Source organism: Schistocerca cancellata, chromosome 5 (genome assembly GCF_023864275.1).
Source record: "Schistocerca cancellata isolate TAMUIC-IGC-003103 chromosome 5, iqSchCanc2.1, whole genome shotgun sequence".
NCBI classification, from domain to species: domain Eukaryota; kingdom Metazoa; phylum Arthropoda; class Insecta; order Orthoptera; family Acrididae; genus Schistocerca; species Schistocerca cancellata.
The window spans coordinates 62,796,296-62,817,804 of record NC_064630.1 but is presented as its reverse complement, the minus strand read 5'-3'; positions in this window follow the sequence as shown (position 1 = coordinate 62,817,804).

Below are 21,509 nucleotides of genomic sequence, written 5' to 3'. Positions count from 1 at the left end.
GTGATGGGTCAAAATTCAATCTCTGCATAGAGTGTCACCGTAACACAGAATAAAATACGAAAAATGAGAGAAACGTAACAAAACAAATGATCAAAACTGAGCAGAAGCTATACTCATATGCTCATGAGAAATCAAAGCACATTACACAAAGCTTGCTGAATCTCTCATCCTAATATGCACAGAGCTTTTACATGAGTGGTGCTGATAACATTATGCACAGATACACTTCTTTCTTGACCTTAGGTTGAAGTAGTGATCACGCGTAACTATGCTACTCTTATATCTACTATACATATACATATATATAAACCAGTAAATATTTTCATAATCTACACATCTTTGTGCCTGGTAAAGAGCTTCTCCCCTAGTTTGAATTTAGAATTCTTGGTTTGGATTCAACTAAATAAAAATCTGTTGCTTTAGGCCTCCTCTTGCCTTGACTACTTAAAGATTACTTTCATCCATGTAATAGTGTCCTTCCCTGTAGAGCAAACTTTCTGTAAATGTCATGAATTAATTGTTTACAAACTACCTTCGAAGTTATATTTAGAGATAAATCCAAATAAAAAATTTAAGACTCATTAGTTATGAAACTATTTCTTTAAGACCCAGTGAGAATATAATCCCTTGAGTTTTTCACTTTAAGGTAAGCTGAAAGATAGCTCCCTGGATGTGGTATTTGTAAAATCCTGAAAGGTCTGGTATACAGAAGTTGCCACTTGCAGTTCCTCTTGTGCAGAAGTGATGGTTTGGGGTACGTTCTTAAAAGAATGTAATCTCCTCCTTGGTAAGTCTGCATTTGATGTAATTTCTTGTCATAGTGTAACTTACATAATCATGACTGTTATGTGATGGCCATTTACAGTTTCCTACCTTTTCCTTCCAGAAACATTCTCTCAGGATACTCATAGTAGCAGATCCATCTATTCATTTCATTCCCTCTATTTACTAATCAGATTAGCTGGAGAAGACCATGTGTTATACAAAAGAAAAAGTTCGTCACTTGCTGCTCAAATATCTCTTTTATTTCAATATGAATTACGCTTACTTTGACCATGGGATGAAATGGAATGTGTATTGTAGCAATTAGTCTTATGTGGGCGAAAATTCATATGATATTGCCAAGTATTTATGATACCACAATTTTTACTAGAATCGTGTACATACTTCAACGACAAATTGTGCAATTCATCACATTACGATCAGTCAGCAGTGGTAGATTCCTTTACTGTAGTCATTATTTGAGTCTCTAGATCATCAAATTGAATACTTTGGGCAAACATGTCACAGGTGGGCAAAGTTTTTATTTTAATTAACTTAACTTTTATCCCTTTTTGGCACTTACCATGGTTTACTTTTGTCTGTGCCAGATCTATTGTAGTTGTTTGACTATCAGTGTTCAAATACCATTCACCCATTGAGAAGTCTGTTGCAGAGTCCTTCTCATGTAATAACAAATTCGACAATTAGGCCACTTATGATCAAGAACAAGCATTGTATCATTCCATTCCCTAATCTTACTTGTATTTGTTCCTGGATTCTGATGTTCCACAGTTTAATCCCTGTAGCTCCCAGAATTCGATAGTTCTGAACAGTGTATATGGTACTCTTGTTACTTCTCCTATTTTCACTGGACTCACAGTTGGGAGTACAATGGTTCAAACCATTATACAGCCATCCTGATTTAAGTTTTCCCTGATTTCTCTGCATCACTTCAGACAAATGGGTTGGTTCCTTTGAAATGGTATAGCCGACTTCCTTCCCCATCTTTCCTTAATCTGATGGGACCAATGACCTTGCTGTTTGGTCCCCTCCTTCAAATCGACCAACCAGCCTATCTCCTATTTTATTATACAAACTGGTAGACATGACTGGGTAAGGTGCCCTATTTGCAAATAGCTAAGGAAGCCTAAGGATACAGGTGTTGAAAATCAGCTGAAAACTTTCAAAAATTGGCTGATATAGGTAACATAAATGGATTTTGGTTATATGTAACCGTTTATAGTTAAAGTCACCCAAATTTATTTTATAATTTGTGTCAAACAAACATGTACATTTTGCAGTGTGTACTAGAATCGTGTTTCCTAATTTTGATTAGGGTTATTCCATAAGAAAAATTCAAGAGTGGATACCTATAGGTACAATGTTTTATTACAAGAAACTAACGTTGAGCTAATTCCAATTTGATTGTAATAACGATAGACTTGCAACTATGCTGAGGCTATCATTTGCAGTTTTCACATTTGTACATCTTCTAGCTATGTATCTCTTTATTTCTAATGGCTTCCACAGCTTTCTTCATATTTTTCTCTGCCCAACGTTTTCTTTTCTTCTGGGGCATCTAATGAAAAGTAATAATAAGTGAAATCTGTAAAGGGGTTCGATTTCCATTTGGTCAAAATAAGCTACCCTAGCACCTGTACCGATAGGAAAGATGACTGGACTACTGAAACATGTAATGAATAATGTACTACCCACAGGTTCCATTAAATATGATACATCGCTAAGAAAATAGCTAAAATATCGAATATCTTACCATGCAGCTGTGATGCTTGCACTGTGCCCACAAAATACACTCCTGGAAATGGAAAAAAGAACACATTGACACCAGTGTGTCAGACCCACCATACTTGCTCCGGATACTGCGAGAGGGCTGTACAAGCAATGATCACACGCACGGCACAGCGCACACACCAGGAACCGCGGTGTTGGCCGTCGAATGGCGCTAGCTGCGCAGCATTTGTGCACCGCCGCCGTCAGTGTCAGCCAGTTTGCCGTGGCATACGGAGCTCCATCGCAGTCTTTAACACTGGTAGCATGCCGCGACAGCGTGGACGTGAACCGTATGTGCAGTTGACGGACTTTGAGCGAGGGCGTATAGTGGGCATGCGGGAGGCCGGGTGGACGTACCGCCGAATTGCTCAACACGTGGGGCGTGAGGTCTCCACAGTACATCGATGTTGTCGCCAGTGGTCGGCGGAAGGTGCACGTGCCCGTCGACCTGGGACCGGACCGCAGCGACGCACGGATGCACACCAAGACCGTAGGAACCTACGCAGTGCCGTAGGGGACCGCACCGCCACTTCCCAGCAAATTAGGGACACTGTTGCTCCTGGGGTATCGGCGAGGACCATTCGCAACCGTCTCCATGAAGCTGGGCTACGGTCCCGCACACCGTTAGGCCGTCTTCCGCTCACGCCCCAACATCGTGCAGCCCGCCTCCAGTGGTGTCGCGACAGGCGTGAATGGAGGGACGAATGGAGATGTGTCGTCTTCAGCGATGAGAGTCGTTTCTGCCTTGGTGCCAATGATGGTTGTATGCGTGTTTGGCGCCGTGCAGGTGAGCGCCACAATCAGGACTGCATACGACCGAGGCACACAGGGCCAACACCCGGCATCATGGTGTGGGGAGCGATCTCCTACACTGGCCGTACACCACTGGTGATCGTCGAGGGGACACTGAATAGTGCACGGTACATCCAAACCGTCATCGAACCCATTGTTCTACCATTCCTAGACCGGCAAGGGAACTTGCTGTTCCAACAGGACAATGCACGTCCGCATGTATCCCATGCCACCCAACGTGCTCTAGAAGGTGTAAGTCAACTACCCTGGCCAGCAAGATCTCCGGATCTGTCCCTCATTGAGCATGTTTGGGACTGGATGAAGCGTCGTCTCACGCGGTCTGCACGTCCAGCACGAACGCTGGTCCAACTGAGGCGCCAGGTGGAAATGGCATGGCAAGCCGTTCCACAGGACTACATCCAGCATCTCTACGATCGTCTCCATGGGAGAATAGCAGCCTGCATTGCTGCGAAAGGTGGATATACACTGTACTAGTGCCGACATTGTGCATGCTCTGTTGCCTGTGTCTATGTGCCTGTGGTTCTGTCAGTGTGATCATGTGATGTATCTGACCCCAGGTATGTGTCAATAAAGTTTCCCCTTCCTGGGACAATGAATTCACGGTGTTCTTATTTCATTTTCCAGGAGTGTATTACATTCAAATACAAGATATGGAGAAAAAATCAACAGTGAGCCCAGAATGCAACAGATACACTCGGGAGTTATCAGGGCACTAAACTGGTGGAAGCTGCCACGTTTGGCAGCACTGTCCAGGGGCGAATATCCAGCTATCCAGTATTAGGGCACTATCTGAAAATAGGTCACTTACCCTACTTATCACTGCACCCATATCAATCACAGTGTCAGTTTGTATATCTCCTACAAGAGCATGTACATTAGCATCTACAATTTCCTTGTTTCATTTACGATTCATGACACTTAAACTGGTTGAAGGTCAATTGTTCCCTCATATCGTTTTCATTGTAATGTAGCATCTTAACTGTTTCTTTTATATTGTTCCCAGAGTAACCGTGGTTTAGTATTTGTAGTTACTCTTAATATATTATTTATGATGTCGTGTGGCACTGCTCACTGGTCGTTTACATTGATAGTACAATTTAGTACAAAATTTCATGTAAGCTTGGATTGTTCATGTTTTGATTAGTGTTTGCATCATGACCAGAATAATGTCTCAGTAAAGCATGATATTAACTGGTTAGGTTTTGTTACTACCTCTGTTCAGTCAATTGGATTTGGTGGGCCACATTCTACATGCCTAATATGGTGTGCAGGTAGCGTCATTGGCTGTGTTGTTGAATTGACATTGTCACTACTAGCACACCATTACTGTACTGTGTTTTGCACAATGGATGGGAATGCTCCAAATCACTCTTGTTGCTGTGCATGTTAACTCTTACATTCTTCATAAACCTGAACTGTTCCTTTGTCAGACATCGAGTAATACTGACTGCATAAACAAACTTTATGTACTTGGATGGTGGACATATCTGATCTGTTTTCTGTGTGAAAGTTTCAGTGAGTAATGCAGAATATACATTTTTGTTTTCTGCATTAGTTACAGGTAGAAGCACATTCGGTACTGTCTTTCTTACTCAGATGGCTCTTGGTGTGCACTACTGATTTGTTTTGTATCACTAACATGTGGTTCCTACAAAATTTTGCTTAACACACTTCTAGACTGATTCACTTCAGGCTTAATAAGTTTATATGAAGTGTCATACTGAGCTGAAATTCCAGCATCACTTCTTAACATTTCATATTTAGTGTAAGTTTCAATATCTTCTATGGTCTTTAACTGCTTAATGTCAGAGTTTACAAACTTCCCTAAACTGCTGCCTTGTAACAATAGCTCATTTCCTGATTTCTGAACTGGGTGTGGCTGTTCAGAATCTAAATGTTCATTCACAAATTTATCCTTCCCGAAAAGCCACACTAAATAATCTTTACCAGGTTGTGTAGGTATGCATATAATTGCAATTAAAAATTAGCCTACTGTTTGGTAGTGAATTTTTCACCTTAAGGCTTACTTTATGTACAGACTCTTCAATATTTTTTATAATTTTGAGACAATCGTTTCATTTTGTAAGACAAATGTGTATTCACATTCTCCAAGGCAGCTACTTCAGTACTCATTTCATTTTGTCAGACCAACAGCTCATTTTGTTGTAGTGTCAAATTTCCTAGATCAGTTGTGAGAGTATTATCTCTCATGTTCATTTTGATATGTCTGTAGATAAATCAGCTATTTGTGTAGAAACTTCGTTACAAATCTCATCATGTTTTGCGGAAATTTCACCCAGTAACTTAGTGGACAGTTCATCAAATATGGGTGACAAATCAGCTGACAACTTACAAGAAATTTCACTACATAAAATGGACATTTCATTTTTAGTACACATTTCACTACATAAGGTAGTCATTTCAGTTGTAGTAAACTTTTCACTAAGCAAGGAAGATACTTCATTATTTAAAGTGGACATATTGCTTTTAGTATTGAATATATCATGATGTAGTTAAGATGATAAATGTCTGAAAAATCCTCTTAACTGGTAAATTGTGCAGTACTTTTCCCTTGTACTCGCCTATTTGTTCAAACAGCTACAGGAATTACTATACTAGCAACTGTAGGCTTAGCTATAGGTTTGTCAGCATTGCCTTAAGCTTGCAATTCTTTTTGCTCACTGAAATTTACATAAAATATCTTTCTTTTCTTCCTGGTCTTGATGATGGGAGCCAGTTGTATTTTACCCCATAGTCCTTATAATTTAAGATGTCAGGATTAATCGTTAGTCTGTTCACTAACAGGACACATATGATGAAATATATATCGCAATGTACAGCAATAAATCTTTGTTCATTTTAAAAGTAAAAACGACTCCAGGTTATAAAATGAGCCAAATACTGATTCATATAATAGTGCACGGATGGCAAGTGAATGCCGCACTACCGAACTTATGCTTCACACTCAAAGATAAGTCTTAAACAGAAGTCACTGGCATACAAACAATCGTGATTGTTGAATAGGTAAACAGAATAACGAAAAACTTAATATCGGCAAAAATTATGATAATTATTACCATTTGGCTTAAGTACAATAATAACTATTACTTAGACTGATGGATGACAGCGACAAAAACAGTAAAGATGAAGAAGACTTATTACACTAATTTGTTTAAGGAAATGACAAATACAGTTAATCTAAGTATCATATTTATCACTCTTAGCAGAAAAATGTAGAAGGTATTCTACATAACTCACACAGCATAAAATGCACTTGCTGATGAAAATATTTTGATCTATATACCTAAGTAGTCAAAGCTATTCCCACATCTATATTTGTCAAAAACTTGTCCTAGTTCACTAATATCAAAATAAGTGAAACATTATAACGATAGCCCATATTATGATGTCAACTTTATGTTGCACTATAAAGTGTTTGTCGTCTTCTGTTGCTAATGCTAAATCACACTGTCACACAGCGGTAACTATGTGACTCTTTGATGGAATAGCATGCTTAACAGTATTAATAAACATTTGCACTGCTAAGAAACGCTGGTTGCTATGCTTTCAAAGTCAGACAAACATTATAGTGACACCGAGGCAGAGCATCTTGCAGTACAAGCGTTTACCATCTTCTGCTGTTACAAGGTGGAGACTACATGATAGTTCACCCCTCCATACATGAGTGTGTAACGAAAAATTATAACCTGTCTCATACATCACCCTATTACAGCAAATTTTTTTATCAAAAAGCATGCTTCTTGTTACAGCAAAAATCTAAAATATTTCCCCATTCATCGACATTATAATACAATCCATTATTTAATGTCCTATACTACAAAGAATTCTAATACCATCTCATACTTAAGACAATGTTTAAACAAGTCTGTATGAGAAGGTTCATCGTTTTTCCCATAAATCGTACTTACTTGGCAAAGTTGGTCTCAGTGCCTGGGCTGTTTCCTTTGTTTCTGTGCAACCTAATGAAAAGATTTTGTCCAGTGTCCATTTAAATGACAAGTCGCTGGAACGTTATGCTGCTGTTAACCATTTTCTTTTTATGTTTCAGTGTTCTGGAAACAGATTTTATAATTACATAAACAGCACTTCAACAAATGTACATTATGCGACTTGTGTGCACCACACAAAGATCGCAGTCAGTTTAAGAGCAACTGTACCAAAGTCTAAATATGCGAAGCCCACTGTGATGCTATCGAATTTAATTCTAACACAAATCTAACGCACTTGGCGCAGGTTTTTGTGTTGCCTTAATAGGAATCTTGTTTTGTGTATTTACTTCAGTTCTTATAGGGAATTAGCAACTTTTTAGCTCAACAGATTAAAAAATAATAAAAAGGCTTTATTAAAGTTATTTGTTCACTGCCTTGTAACACATTGCACCAGTCAAAATGCAGCTTCACTGTGAATACTGTTCTCAAGCACTGGATGAGTTGGTTGACGTTCTTAAGCAGCTGGAAATCGCCATGACTACTGTCAAACGATTGGCAGTTGCTGCGAATCAGTGTGTTGGAAGAGCTTCTGAGAGTCGTGTACCTGTGATACCTGTACCGGAAATACCTCAAGTACTATTCTCTCCTGTGGATTATGCCTCCTCCGCAAAAAGTACAGGGTCTGTCATTACCCATCCACCTGACTGCAAGTGTCGTGTCATTGGTAGACCTACACGTTCTTTACAGGATAGATGTGGACCAGGAAGGACTCAGGGCGCAGTGTCAATCTCATAGACCAACATGTTTCAGGTGCTGTCTTTCACTGAAACTGAAACTGAGCCAGTGGGACTCAATTCACCTGTTTTGGGGAAACTTTTTTTGTCAGGTGTCAGGCGTAGGTAAACGCAAAAGGGCAGGTGTCTATCAATCGTCAGCAGTTCAAACATATAGTGAATGAAGGGAAATAGCAGCGATGGATAGGAAAGGAAACCGGATGCACTCAGCGTGTATGCCTGGGGCCTCATTCAATATGTTGAAGAGGCTATTCCGGCAGCCATTGAGGAAGCAGGGTGCAACCAGCTGCAGATTATGGTGCATGTTGAACAAACAGTGCCTGTCGTCTGGGGTCCTAGGTCAATCTTGGGTCATTCTACTGGCAGAGAGGGTTGAGAAGAGCACCCTTTGCATGGAGTTTCTATGAAGTTCACAATTTGCAGCATTGTCCACGGAACTAATCGTGGCCGTGTGGTTCTGAGTCGAGTGGAAGGGCTGAATCAGAAACTTATAAGATACTGTGACAAGCTAGGCTATGACTTCCTGGACTTGCGCCATAGGGTTGAGAACTGTACGATTCCCCTAAATAACGCAGGTGTGCACTACACATCAGACGCTGCTTCTTAGGTAGCTACTTATGTGTGGGGTGCTCACAAGGGCTTTTTAGAGTAGGTGACTCTCCATCCAGTCTAGACATCGACAGATGTAGGAAACCCAGAAGTATATCTACATCTACATCTACATCTACATCCATACTCCGCAAGCCACCTGACGGTGTGTGGCGGAGGGTACCTTCAGTACCTCTATCGGTTCTCCCTTCTATTCTAGTCTCGTATTGTTCGTGGAAAGAAGGATTGTCGGTATGCCTCTGTGTGGGCTCTAATCTCTCTGATTTTATACTCATGGTCTCTTCGCGAGATATACATAGGAGGGAGCAATATACTGCTTGACTCTTCGGTGAAGGTATGTTCTCGAAACTTTGACAAAAGCCCGTACCGAGCTACTGAGCGTCTCTCCTGCAGAGTCTTCCACTGGAGTTTATCTATCATCTCCGTGACGCTTTCGCGATTACTAAATGATCCTGTAACGAAGCGCGCTGCTCTCCGTTGGATCTTCTCTATGTCTTGTATCAACCCTAACTGGTACGGATCCCACACTGCTGAGCAGTATTCAAGCAGTGGGTGAACAAGCGTACTGTAACCTACTTCCTTTGTTTTCGGATTGCATTTCCTTAGGATTCTTCCAATGAATCTCAGTCTGGCATCTGCTTTACCGACAATCAACATTATATGATCATTCCATTTTAAATCACTCCTAATGCGTACTCCCAGATAATTTATGGTATTAACTGCTTCCAGTTGCTGACCTGCTATTTTGTAGCTAAATGATAAAGGATCTATCTTTCTGTGTATTCGCAGCACATTACACTTGTCTACATTGAGATTCAATTGCCATTCCCTGCACCATGCGTCAATTCGCTGCAGATCCTCCTGCATTTCAGTACAATTTTCCATTGTTACAACCTCTCGATACACCACAGCATCATCTGCAAAAAGCCTCAGTGAACTTCCAATGTCATCCACCAGGTCATTTATGTATATTGTGAATAGCAACGGTCCTATGACACTCCCCTGCGGCACACCTGAAATCACTCTTACTTCGGAAGACTTCTCTCCATTGAGAATAACATGCTGCGTCCTGTTATCTAGGAACTCTTCAATCCAATCACACAATTGGTCTGATAGTCCATATGCTCTTACTTTGTTCATTAAACGACTGTGGGGAACTGTATCGAACGCCTTGCGGAAGTCAAGAAACACGGCATCTACCTGTGAACCCGTGTCTATGGCCCTCTGAGTCTCGTGGACGAATAGCGCGAGCTGGGTTTCACATGACCGTCTTTTTCGAAACCCATGCTGATTCCTACAGAGTAGATTTCTAGTCTCCAGAAAAGTCATTATACTCGAACACAATACGTGTTCCAAAATTCTACAACTGATCGACGTTAGAGATATAGGTCTATAGTTCTGCACATCTGTTCGACGTCCCTTCTTGAAAACGGGGATGACCTGTGCCCTTTTCCAATCTTTTGGAACGCTACGCTCTTCTAGAGACCTACGGTACACCGCTGCAAGAAGGGGGGCAAGTTCCTTCACGTACTCTGTGTAAAATTGAACTGGTATCCCATCAGGTCCAGAGGCCTTTCCTCTTTTGAGCGATTTTAATTGTTTCTCTATCCCTCTGTCGTCTATTTCGATATCTACCATTTTGTCATTTGTGCGACAATCTAGAGAAGGAACTACAGTGCAATCTTCCTCTGTGAAACAACTTTGGAAAAAGACATTTAGTATTTCGGCCTTTAGTCTGTCATCCTCTGTTTCAGTACCATTTTGGTCACAGAGTGTCTGGACATTTTGTTTTGCTCCACCTACCGCTTTGACATAAGACCAAAATTTCTTAGGATTTTCTGCCAAGTCAGTACACAGAACTTTACTTTCGAATTCATTGAACGCCTCTCGCATAGCCCTCCTTCGCTTCGCGTAATTTTTGTTTGTCTGCAAGGCTTTGGCTATGTTTATGTTTGCTGTGAAGTTCCCTTTGCTTCCGCAGCAGTTTTCTAACTCGGTTGTTGTACCACGGTGGCTCTTTTCCATCTCTTACGATCTTGCTTGGCACATACTCATCTAACGCATAATGTACGACGGTTTTGAACTTTGTCCACTGATCCTCAACACTATCTGTACTTAAGACAAAACTTTTGTGTTGAGCCAACAGATACTCTGAAATCTGCTTTTTGTCACTTTTTCTAAACAGAAAAATCTTCCTCCCCTTTTTAATATTCCTATTTACGGCTGAAATCATCGATGCCGTAACCGCTTTATGATCGCTGATTCCCTGTTCTGCGTTAACTTTTTCAAATAGTTCGGGTCTGTTTGTCACCAGAAGGTCTAATATGTTATCGCCACGAGTCGGTTCTCTGTTTAACTGCTCAAGGTAGTTTTCAGATAAAGCACTTAAAAAAATTTCACTGGATTCTTTGTCCCTGCCACCCGTTATGAACGTTTGTGTCTCCCAGTCTATATCCGGCAAATTAAAATCTCCACCCAGAACTATAACATGGTGGGGAAATCTACTCGAAATATTTTCCAAATTATCCTTCAGGTGCTCAGCCACAACAGCTGCTGAGCCAGGGGGCCTATAGAGACATCCAATTACCATGTCTGAGCCTGCTTTAACCGCGACCTTCACCCAAATCATTTCACATTTCGGATCTCCGTCAATTTCCTTCGATACAAGATCGAAAGAAATGCTCCCCAAAGATGAGAGTATTAAACTCCTAATGGTAAACTGCCAAAGCATTTGTAAGAAAATGCCAGAGTTTGAAGCAGTCATGAAAAGTGGTGAAGCTCACATAATACTAGGTACAGAAAGCTGGTTGAAACTTGAAATTTATTGCAGCAAGGTTTTTGGGGAAAATTTAAGTGTTTATCTACGTGACAGGAAAATGGAAAATGGAGATGGTGTATAGTCACAGTAGAAAAAAAACTCAAATCCACTGAGATAGAAATCAATGTTGCATTTGAGACTGTTTGGGCAAGGCTCAGTATCAGCGGTGGACATAAAATGATAATTGGGTCCTTCTATCGCCCACCAGACTCACCTCCTGGCACAACCAAAAACCTTAGAGAAAACCTCAGTTCATTTGTATCATACTGTAATCATCGGTGGAGACTTTAGTCATCCAACAGTCAATTGGGAAAATTAAAGTTTCGTTAGTGGTGGCGCCAAAAGACATCCTGTGAAACTTTACTAAATGCCTTCTCTGAAAACTACCTGGAACAGATAGTTAGGAACCCCACACATGATGGAAATATATTCCATTTAAAGGCAAGAAATAGGCCTGACCTCTCTGAGGATGTCCACATCGAAATTGGTACTAGTGACCATGACATGGTTGTGGCAACAATGATTACCAAAATACATTGGACAACTAAAACCAGCAGAAAGACATATATGTTCAGTAAACTAGATAAAAAAATCGGTAGCGCCATATCTCAATGAGAAACTTATGTGAGACAGGAGAACGTAAAACAACTCTAGTTCAAGTTTAAAATAATAGTTGACCATGCACTGGATTGATATGTACGCAGTAGAACAGTTCATAATGGAGGGAACCTCCATGGTATACAGTCACTGTAAAAAAAAAACTTCTAATGAAACAGAGACTACTGCATAATAGGTGCAAAACAAAATGTAGGGCGGTAGATAGATAGATACTGAATGAAACGCATTTGGCTGTCAACAGAGTACTGCGTGATGCCTTCAATGACTACCAAAGCAGAATATTGTCAAACGACAACGTATTTGGCTGTCAACAGAGCACCACACGATGCCTTCAATGATTACCATACCAGAATATTGTTAAATGACGTTTCACAAAATCCAAAGAAATTCTGGTCATATGTGAAGACTGTTAGTGGCACCGAAGTTAGTGTCCAGTCCCTAGAAGATGAGATAGGAACTAAAACTGAGCGTAGAAAAACAAAAGCTGCAATGCTTAACTCTGTTTTGAAAAGTTTCTTCATAAAGGAAAACCGAAGAGAACTGTCCCAATTTAATCCTCAAATCATTGTAAAGATGAATGAAATGAAGATTAGTGTCAATGGCGTTGAGAAACAGCTGAATTCGTTAAAACTGAACAAAGCTCCACTCTCCAATGAAATCCCTGTGAGGTTCTATACTGAATTTGATGCTCAGTTTGCCACTCTTCTAACTATAATCTGCAGTAGATCACTCGAACAAAACACCATGCCCAGTTCTTGGAAAAAGGCACAGGGCACACCTGTCTACAAGAAGGGTAGCAGAAGTGATCCACAAAACTACTGCCTAATATCCTTGATATCGATTTGTTGTAGACACTAAGAACATATGTTAAGCTCAAACATAGTGATGTACTTTGAACAGGATGACCTCCTCAATGCCAACCAGCATGACTTTCGAAAACATGAATCATGTGAAACCCTACTCACAACTTTTCGCACATGACTTGCCAAAAGCGTTGGATCAAGGCAAGCAGGTAAATACAGTACTTCTTGATTTTCGAAAGCATTTGACTAAGTACCACACCTACACTTATTGTCAAAAGTATGATCATCTGTGGTATCAAGTGAAATTCATGACGGGATTGAGGACTTTTTGGTAGGGAGGACACAGCATAATATCTTCAGGTACACCCCAGAGAAATGTATTGGGAGCCTTGCTGTCCATATTGAACATTAATAACTTTGCAGACAATATTAATAGTAAAATCAGGTTTTTGCAAACGACGCCGTTATTTATAATGAAGTACAGTCTGAAAGAAGCTGCATAAATATTCAGCCAGTTCTTGATAAGATCTCAGTGTGGTGCAGAAATTTACAACATCCTCTAAATGTTCATAAATGTAAAATTTTACATATCACAAAACGAAAAAATGTAGTATTCTATGATTATAATTGGAGAAGAAATAAAAACTTTGAGGTTCGCCGATGACATTGTAATTCTGTCAGAGACAGCAAAGGACTTGGAAGAGCAGTTGAATGGAATGGATGGTGTCTTGAAGGGAGGATATAAGATGAACATCAACAAAAGCAAAACGAGGATAATGGAATGTAATCGAATTAAGTCGGATGATGCTGAGGGAATTAGATTAGAAAATGAGACACTTGAAGTAGTAAAGGAGTTTTGCTATTTGGGGAGCAAAATAACTGATGATGGTCGAAGTAGAGAGGATATTAAATGTAGACTGGCAATGGCAAGGAAAGCGTTTCTCAAGAAGAGAAATTTGTTAACATCGAGTATAGATTTAAGTGTCAGGAAGTCATTTCTGAAAGTATTTGTATGGAGTGTAGCCATGTATGGAAGTGAAACATGGACAGTAAATAGTTTGGACAAGAAGAGAATAGAAGCTTTTGAAATGTGGTGCTACAGAAGAATGCTGAAGATTAGATGGGTAGATCACGTAACTAATGAGGAAGTATTGAATAGGACTGGGGAGAAGAGAAGTATGTGGCACAACTTGACCAGAAGAAGGGATCGGTTGGTAGGACATGTTCTGAGGCATCAAGGGATCACCAATTTAGTATTGGAGGGCAGCGTGGAGGGTAAAAATCGTAGGGGGAGACCAAGAGATGAATACACTAAGCATATTCAGAAGGATGTAGGTTGCAGTAGGTACTGGGAGATGAAGAAGCTTGCACAGGATAGAGTAGCATGGAGAGCTGCATCAAACCAGTCGCAGGACTGAAGACCACAACAACAACAACAACAACATGATTATAATATCAACGAGTCACTGTGGAATCAGCCAACTCACTGAAGTACCTAAGTGTAACACTTTGTAGGGATATGAAATGGAATGATCACATAGGTTCAGTTGTGGGTGAAGAAAATGGTAGACTTTAGTTTATTGGCAGAATACTGTCACGGTAGTGCAATCAGTCTACAAAGGAGACTGCATACAAATCACACATGTGAATGGTTCTAGAATATTACTCAAGTGTGTGGGACCCATACCAAATAGGACTAAAAGGGTTCATTGAACGTATACAGAGAAGTGCAGCACTAATGATGATTTTTTTTTAATCTGTGGGAGAGTGTCACAGAGATACTGTAGGAACTGAACTGGAAGACTCTTGAAGATAGATGGAAACTATCCTGAGAAAGTCAATTAACGAAGTTTTAAGAACTAGCTGTAAATGATTATTTCAGGAACATACTGCAATGTCCTATGTGTTGCTCACATCGGGATCATGAGGATAGGATTAGAATAATTATTGCATGTACAGAGGCATTCAAACAATCACTCTTCCCATACTCCAAACATGAATGTAACATGAAGAAACGCTAATAATTGGTACAATGGGACATATCCTCTGCCATGCACCTCAGCATGGTTTGGAGAGCACAGATGTAGATGTATATGTCGAAGACATCATATATACGTTACAACCACAGGTTCGAGTTCCTTTTAGAACAGGAAATAGTCCAAATTACTGTTAACACTACTTTCAAAACTGAAGTGGTTTATCAGTTTTAGTTTATATATTGTTCTCTGAAAATAATGATTTGAGTAAAGATTTATAGGCCTAATTATTGATTACAAAGGTTGCAGATTTTGACAATATAAAAAATAGAAGCTTCATGTTATTTTATGAAATCGTTTTCATTATTGATAGTAACATTAGAAAAATTGTAAATGAAGACAGAAATTTTGCTTGCATAAGAATTAAAGGCTAAAACATTGTTTTGAATGTAAACTTGTTTTCAGATCATTTAAGTTAATAATTGTGACTACTAATTTTCGTGTTACTTGATTGAGACAATGAAACATGTCGACATAAATAATAAAAATATACTGACAGAAAAATAGTTTTGGACAATCAGAAACATCCAGAAATATCTACAGATGAGAAATGTATAATTTAAGTAAGAGAATTAATCCAAGTCTGGCCAAAATTTATACACAATCGAACATTTCAGTTGACATGCGAAAGTTTCATGCACACATGCCACAGAAAACTTATAGAAAATTATGTCATACATCACAGTCATACATCACAATATTTCAGCAAAATTGTAACAAATTCCCCAGACATCGATTGTTACAGCAAAACTTTTACAATTTGTACTATACAGACATGTCATACAAAACATTCATCATATTGCTCCATACGTTGATGTGTTACACCAAACCTGTAACAAATTGCTTCATACATTGCTGTATTACAGCAAAATAGTAACATAGTGCCCCATACATTCCTATGTTACTGCGAAAGTGTAACAAGTTACCCTATGTTACAATGAAAATGTAACATATTACTTCATATTGTAGGAAAATTTCAAATAAATTGCCCCATATATCACAAACATATAGTGGATACTATTGGGGCAATAATGGTCAGGTGTTAATGTGACTGCCATTACCTCAAATACTATTGGGTAGGGGAGGGGGGAGGCAATGATGGTCAGTTGTTTGGTGGCTACCATTATCCCAAACTGGAGACAATGATGGTCAGTTGATATAGTGGCTACCACTGCCACAAATGCATAGTAATAATATCCACCTGACATTGGATGCAAGTTACTGAAGCTTAAAACTGTTTGTAACACCAGAATCTGTCATTGTGTATATGCAATAGGCATCACCTAATACGTTGTCAGGTAACGTAATAACTGCCATTTTCGGGAATACTATTACTGTAACATTAGAAGCTGACAGTATATGTGCCATAAGTTGATAGTGGGGTGTTGTCTGTAGAATCTCCCTCTCTTTATATTCATTTACTGATAAGCATCAAAAGAAATTGTAACAAATTGCCTCATACATCATCATTTTACAACCAAATAGTAACCAATTTCTTTATACATCACTGATGTCATGGATATAGTACTGATCTGTACATGAATCTCACTAATCTCATTTTGCTTGTTGGAAAAAGTCTTGACTTGTGGTATTGATAAGTCTCATTTTGTTGATTAATCATGATTTCTAGCTGGAAAAAGTCACAATTCTCTGTAACAAGTCTCAGCCTGTTTAGTCAGTGATGTATGCAGCAATTTATGATTATGATGTGTGAGGCAATGTTTTTCTACAATTTTTCTGTAAAATGTCGATGTATGGAGTAACTTGATGCAATTTTTGTTGTAACATACTGAAGTACATAGCCAATTTGTTACAATTTTGTAATGCTCTTTGTGAGGCTTAATAAGTAGATATGGTTACAATTTCAGTTATTTTGGCTTAAATTGTGGAATATTTTAGTACAGTCAGGATGTAATGCATGAATTTGTATATAGACTTGGTTTCCAGTGAACATCTGACCATGTGTCTTCAGCACCTCCTTTAGTAAGCCTTTACTGTTTATCTTTTTTATTTAACATAGTTTTTCTTGCAGAGTGTGAACTTCACAATCATACAGTGACCCCCTCTCTCCCCACACCATCACCCCCTTTGACTTCATATCTTTCTTACAGTGGTGTATATGAGTAGAAATTCCCATAGTTTTCCCAGTTTGAATGATTAAAACACTATAATGCAGGATTATTCAGTTATAGAGACTCCCAGGTCTGCAATCTAGTTGTCTTGTGAGGCATTCCTACAGATTCATGGATGAAAGAACACTATTTGCTACCTTCATGTTTGTTAAGATGTCCATTTTAAGGAATGTTTTGTCTGTGAAATATTTGAATTGTTTTGTGAAGTGGCTGACATATGATGATGGTAATAAATAACCACCCTATTCATGCATAGTCTCTCGTTTTAGCTGACCTTACACACATGATGCCTAGGTTTCTGCTTCCCATAGTTCATCTTTGAAAAAAAGAATATGTAAATGTCAGAAAGCCTCTCAGGCAAGTTTCTAAAATAGATACACGACTTTAGCTGTTAAATCTTAATTCCTTGTCACATGAATCGCCACTACATGGTCGTTACAAAGCCCCTAGCATTATCCATTCTATGATTTAAGAGAAGTTAGGCTTTAATAGGAGAAATTGCAAAGGGTTTGCACACATTATGGACGACAGTAAAAAGAAATGAAATGAGCAATCCTACCCATGTTTTGAAATATGAACTTGGCCATAACAAGTCTTCACTAGGCAAACTTTCTCTTAGTAAAACACACATGTTTTATTTGGCGACTCTACTGAGGGTCCATTTTGATCGCCAGTAGTAGTATCTTTCTTGATTAAATACCCCTCTTTCATTTGGGAACTCTGCTCAGATTACATTAGATTAGATTAGATTAGTACTTGTTCCATATATCATGAATACGACATTTCGTAATGATGTGGAATGTGTCAGGTTAATAAAAGGTGTCTATTCAAGATATTACATTAGACAAAATATTACAAGACACTCGATAATTTTTTTGTGGAGGTTGGGAAATTACCCACTTACTATATCCAAAAATTCATCTAATGAGTAGAAGGAGTTGCCATTAAGAAATTCTTTTAATTGCCTTTTAAATGCTATATGGCTATCTGTCAGACTTTTGATGCTGTTAGGTAAGTGACCAAAGACTTTTGTGGCAGCACAATTTACACCCTTCTGAGCCAAAGTTAGATTTAACCTTCAGTAGTGAAGATCATCGTTTCTCCTAGTGTTGTAGCCATGTACACTGCTATTACTTTTGAATTCGTTTGGATTGTTAATAACAAATATCATAAGAAAATGTATATATTGTGAGTCTACAGTGAGGATCTCTAGCTCTGTAAATAAGTGTCTGCAGGATGATCTTGGATGAGCTCCAGCAATTATTCTGATTACACGCTTTTGTGCAATGAACACTCTTTTACTCAATGATGAGTTACCCCAGAATATGATGCCATACGAAAGCAGAGAATGAAAATAGGCATGGTAAGCTAATTTACTCAGATGTATAACGCCAAAATTTACAATGACCCTAATAGCATAAGTAGCTCAACTCAAACATTTCAGCAGATCCTCAGTGTGGTTTTTCCATTTCAACCCCTCATCAATGCATACACCTAGAAATTTTGAATATTCTACCTTAGCTACCAATTTCTGATCGAAGTCTATATTTATCAATGGGGTCATTCCATTTACTGTGTGGAACTGTATATACTGTGTTTTGTCAAAGTTTAATGAGAGCCCATTTGCAGAGAACCACTTAATGATTTTCTAAAAACATCGTTTACAATTTCACCAGTTAATTCTTGCCTGTTTAGTGTATAGCTATTCTTGTATCATCAGCAATAAGTACCAGCTTCACACCTTCGTAAATATAGAATGGCAAGTCATTAATATATATTAAGAACAGCAGAGGACCCAAGACTGAACCTTGCGGCACCCCGTTCTTGATTGTTCCCCAGTTTGAGAAATCACCAGTTTTTTACATGTTATGTGAACTGTTTATTTCAACTTTCTGCACTCTTCCAGTTAGGTATGATTTAAACCATTTGCGCTATGTCCCATTCATACCACAGTACTTGAGCTTATCTAGAAGTATTCCATGATTTACACAATCAAAAGCCTTTGATAGATCACAAAAAATCCCAACGGGTGACTTCCGGTTACTCAGAGCATTTAATATTTCATTAGTGAAAGTATATATAGCATTTTCCGTTGAAAAACCCTTCTGGAGACCAAACTGACATTTTGTTAAAACTTTATTTTTACAAAGGTGTGAAGCTACTCTACAATACATTACTTTTTCAAGAATTTTGGATAAGGTAATCAGAAGAGAGATTGGGCGGTAGTTGTTGACATCAGATGTATCCCCTTTTTTATGCAGTGGTATAACAATGGCATCTGGTAAAATACCCTGCTTCATAGAGCTATTACATATGTGGCTAAGAATCCCAAGATCTCTTTCCTATGTCTACATCAACAGGATTACTCTCCAGTTCATAATTAAGTGCCCTGGCAGAGGCTTCATCGAACCACCTTCTAGCTATTTTTCTAACATTCCCTTCTCAAAAAACTCACAAGAATTTCGAACACTTTAATCTTTCTGTGCGACCACTAATTTCTCTTATTTTATTCTGATGATCATTTCCCGCAGTGTAGGCTGGTATCAATAAAATATTTTCAAAGGCTGAGGAGAAAGTCAGCGATTGAAATTTCATTGGTTGTGAATAGTAGAGATATTGTTATGAGAATACCCCTCCTTTGTTAAGCATTTTTCTTCTAGGCTGCTGAAAGTGTAGACAGCCAACTGTGGATTGAAACTGTAGTATTGTTGTATCCTCTATTGTTTATTTCTTCTGTTTTATGAACTGCAACAATTGTTGTAGTTGTAGTTGTGTCAAGCGATTTTGATGTAACCTTAAAAGCTCGATGATTGCAGCACCTATGTTTTTGATATACGTTACAAAATGTGTCACTTTTCCTCATCGCCCCTTTTTTGCAGATTGCATGTTAAGTTTACTAATTTATAGACAAGTACTTATCAGTCTTGAAGGCAACGAACTAGAAGCTACTTCCATCATAGCGTAACCTTTAATAATGTTCTGTCTTCTTGAATATGATATCATTTCTAACCAAGGACCCACTGGCAGTGCTCTGATTAATTATTTCTCAGAGGTATTCAAATTGTGTATAATTACGATAGCCTACTGGTGCTTTCGCCTCATGAGCTATGGACCTTACCGATGTGGGGTTGCGAGAGTTCAGCAGGATGTAGTTATATGTCTTCTGGTCCTGTAGAACATCTGTCCACTTTATTCTTCAAAACACAGACATGTACTATCTTACTCAGGCCCACTTCAAGGATTAGCCAAGGACTTGAGTATAAACAGCATTTAGATACATAGACCTTTTCAGCACAAACAACTAATTTTCTCTCCTATCCAACAGACATTTCTTTTTTTATATACAACATTGCTAACAGTATTCCAAGATAGAGTCTCTCAGCTACACTTGTACTGACGTCAGAACATTTGTCGCTGTGCCCACGATACCACACAAAGTCCAACGAATATCTAATACAGAAATTACGAAAGACAAGCACAAACTTAATCTAGTAAATGTTACATAAGCGAATAGCGAAATATTGGCTCTGAGCACTATGGGACTTAACTTCTGAGGTCATCAGTCCCCTAGAACTTAGAACTAGTTAAACCTAACTAACCTAAGGACATCACACACATCCATGCCCGAGGCAGGATTCGAACCTGCGACCGTTGCGGTCGCGTGTTTCTAGACTGTAGCGCCCAGAACCGCTCGGCCACTCCAGCCAGCAGCGAAATATTATTTAATGGTTATTCATATCACTTCAGAGTTAGAATACAGGAAGTTTACTCATTCATATTTAATGCTGAGAGTACAGAAACTTTAAATCAAAGAAGGTACTCATGGGAATCTTCCCAAACTAAACCTACAAAATTTTTCACTGGGTGGCTTACGTGCCTCAACAACACAAACAGTTGTACCTTAGATATAACCACAACAAAGGATTACCTGTAGAGAGACTAGAATAATCTGTGGTTCCTAAAGAGTGCAAGCATACCCGGTGGTTCCCCACAAAATGACGCTGGAAGTAACACCACTGTGCCTTTGCAAACACTGGACGAGTGGCACTCTCCAAAGGTCGCCGCCACACTCGCCAACGATGGTTAGCAGGTGTATTGCACAACCGCGATTCGTCAAGAAAACTGTGCGACGCCATTCATAGGCTTTCGATGGTTCCCAGTGACGGCAACACTGTAACCGCAGTCGTTTTTGTTGCGATATTAATGACAGCCTATTTATGGGACAGTATGAGTAATTACTTATGCGATATCGCAGTGCCTATGTTATTCTAAATTACGATGCAAAGTACATTCATACATATCAAAAGGAACTTCGCAACGTAATTCAGAATAACATAGGCACTGTAATATCATATTACTCCGCCAACACCGTGTATGTGAGTT